Source organism: Desmodus rotundus, chromosome 4 (assembly GCF_022682495.2).
Source record: "Desmodus rotundus isolate HL8 chromosome 4, HLdesRot8A.1, whole genome shotgun sequence".
NCBI lineage: Eukaryota > Metazoa > Chordata > Mammalia > Chiroptera > Phyllostomidae > Desmodus > Desmodus rotundus.
Window position 1 is genome coordinate 85,159,675 of NC_071390.1, and position 3,474 is coordinate 85,163,148.

The 3,474-nt window shown below is 39.6% G+C and overlaps 1 pseudogene; it reads right to left on the minus strand.

Moving 5' to 3' along the window:
• Positions 1-379: 379 nt before the first annotated feature.
• LOC112317710 (keratin, type I cytoskeletal 18 pseudogene) lies at positions 380-1,672 on the minus strand (annotated as a pseudogene).
• Between the last annotated feature and the right edge of the window lie 1,802 nt (positions 1,673-3,474).

The following is a 3,474-nucleotide window of genomic DNA, read 5'->3' on the forward strand; positions in this document are numbered from 1 at the left end:
TATCTTTTGGCAGTAGTCCCCCAAATCACCATGGAAATTGAATGACATTGCTCCAAGACAGAATTAACCAAAATTTCTTAGATTGGTAGCATTCTTTGACATAATACTAGGAGCTTGAAAATATTTACCTGCTTGATTTTATACACACACACACACACACACACACACACATATCCTGAGGCGAATGCATATCATTTGAATGATGTATTCATTTTCATTCGTTTACTATATACTATTCTTTTTTGCATTAATTTTTAAAAATATTAAGTAAACTACAAAGTTGTAGAATAAACTTTATTTTTTTTTCATTTTTAAAATTTTTCAATGAACTTTTTATTGGCCTTCTGCCCTGCCAAGGGGTACCCCACTTCTTCTGCCTTTAGCACCTCAAAACTTTGGTGTCGTTGACCTCAGACACCACTCTGCCATCCACAATCCTGCGGGTCATGGTGTTTTGGATGGTTTGTAAGGAATGGCTCTTGTCCAGGGTGTCAACAAGATTGAAGTCCTCCCTTTCTTCCAGTAGGCTGTGGTAGGTGGCAATCTCAGCCTCCAGCTTGACCTTGATGTTCAGCAGGGCCTCATACTCCTGGGCCTGGTGCTGCCCCCTTGCCCAGGTCTGGGCCAGCTCTGACTCCATGTTCAGCAGGATCCCACTGAGTTGTTCCACCTGCATGGCATAGTGCATCTCCACCTCCCTCAGGCTGTTCTCTAAACTGACCTTCAGATTCCTCATTGAGTCCGGGTCGATCTCCAACAACTGGACCATAGGCCTCAGCTCTGTGAGCATTGTCTCAGCAGCACCTATCTCAGCGGTCTGCGAGGTGACCACTGTGGTGCTCTTTTCAATCTCTAGGGGCCAGTACTTTTCTAGCGCCTCTCTGTTCTTCTGAGCCAGCTAGTCATACAGGGCCCAGATGTCTGCCATGATTTTGCTGAGGTCCTGAGATCTGAGGGCATCCAACTCCACAGTCAACCCAGAACTGGCAGTCTGGTTTTGTAGACCATTTACTTCTTTCTCGTGGTTCTTCTTCATGAAGAGCAGCTCCTCCTTGAAAGCCTCGATCTCTGTCTCCAGCTGCACCCAAGTGATATTGGTGTCATCAGTGACCTTTTGGAGCCCATTGATGTCATTCTCTACAGACTGGCGCATGGCCATCTCTGTCTCACACTTGACTCTGAAGTCATCAGCAGCAAGATGGGCATTGTCAATCTTCAGAATGATGTGTGCATTGTCCACAGAATTTGCAAAGATCTGAGCCCTCAGGTCCTCAATGGTCTTGAAATAATGCCCCCAGTCTCTGACATGGGGTCTCTTCTTCTCTTAAGTGTTCCCGGATTTTGATCTCCAGTCTCTGATTATCAGCTTCCAGGCTTCTCACCCTGACCAGGTAGGAGGCCAGGCAGTCATTCAGGCAGTCATACTCTCCTTCTCGCTCTGGATGCCCCCTATGCCCACCAGACCCCCAGTAATCCCTGCAGCCAGGCCCCCAGATCCCCAGCTGTCCCACACGCTGGTGGAGAGGGACACAGAGATCCGGGAGCCCGAGCCCCTGGTGCCTGCATAGACGCTGGCTGAGTTGCCAGCCGGCTGGACTCGGTAGCTGGGTGACTGCGTGGAGCTCAGGGTCCGGTAGCTTGTGGAGAAGCTGGTACATGTGCTGAAGCTCATGTTGTTCAGGGAGGAAGGTGAGAAACCGAGACTCAGGTTGAAGCTGCCGAATAAATTTTTATTAATAAGGCTTCTATAACGGGAGGTTGAAACTTTATTTCAAGGAAACTTGAGTTGGGGTGGTGAACACACAACACCATATACAGATGATATACTATAGAATTGTACACCTGAAGCTTATATAATTTTATTTACCAATGTCACCCCAATAAATTAAATAAAAAATTAAATACTTAATATACAACTTTAAAACTCTTTTTTTACCTAAGCAACATCAATATATTGTCATCCTGAAAAAACATAAATAATTCTTATTAGTTTTGAAGTACTATTTGTAAAAGCTTTTACTCTCTTGGAATCATTACTTGGACAATTTAAAAACCTCACTGACAGCCAGTATTTAAACACGGTTCTAAGGGATTACTGTTTGACACTTAGCTTTTTGCTGTTGCTTGACCCGGGAATATTTTCAAAAGGCTGTATTCATCGTGATTATAACCTGGATTGGTTTAAGTGCTAGCTTGACATGGCTCGGTATCTTAGCAGCGTTCCAAAGTCCTCTCCCCTGGGCACACAGCCTGCTTTCAGAAGGCTCGACAGAGTGAATGAAACCTCCTCATCCTGTTGTATGCGGCTTTCAGTACATCTCCTGCAAATTCATAGTAAGTGCACGTGTGCTCCAGATCTTGCCATCTGACCTGTTTGGGCTCATGTGGGAACGTGGCTTCTGCTGTAACAGGATGATAACATTTTTGAATAAATCTAAATATTTTCAGGGAACATTGGTCCTGAGATCAAAATAGTTGAATAGATTATCTACATATCATCTTATTTTAGTTTCTACATTGGGTTTATACTTATTTGGCCAAGGCTAGGCTTTCTCCCCACTGTCCATAGAACTTCCACCTTCTCTCTATGTCTTGCTGAAGTGCTGTAATCAAGGGCAAGGACTTAGCATGCCTTTAATTAGTTTGCAAGTAAGAAAAGCAACCCATGTCTTTCAGGACCTTGCCTATCCCAAAACAACCCTAAAACCATTCAGAAGGACAGGAATAATAAGACAGTGGGGAAAAGATCCAAAAGTAAATTCTAAAAAATATCTAAAGGAATGTTCAGAAAGTAATTGTTACATTATATTAGAGAAACATTCATTATCATTAAAATTATTCTAGAATTAAAACTTCATATTTCACACACACACAAAATACTAAAATCTTATTTGGTCTAGATATTGTTAATAGTTTTGAATGTATGATCAATCATTATTTCAACAAAAATAGCTAAATGTTTAAGTATTTTACATAAAGTTATATTTATAAAGCTCATTAATTTTTCTCTAAACAAATTTAAATACACTACAAAACCAGATATTGTACATTTTCTCTGTAACTTGATCATTACTTATTTTGAGGATAGAAGAAGCAATTGATTTACTTTTTTCCTAGTTAGAATCTATCAATGTAAAATGAAAAATTTTTGTTGTGGGATTATTGTTTTTTTCTTTTTTTATATTCTTCTGTAGTAATATAATTTTAAAAATATCAACTACTATTTTTAGAAAAAAGTCAAATTATTTCTGAGAAATTGATAACTTAGCAGCATTAAAAAGATCCAAAAATTAATATTAGGGAAAATTCTGTAATTTGCAATAAAATGTTGATTATTTTTAAGATTGATTATTTTATATTTAAGAAAACACTAGGTAGACTATTTTTTTCTTTACATGGCAGTTTTGACACAAGAATACCTACATATTTAAATGTAAAATGATATCTAATCTGTGAACTTAATATTCTTTCAGA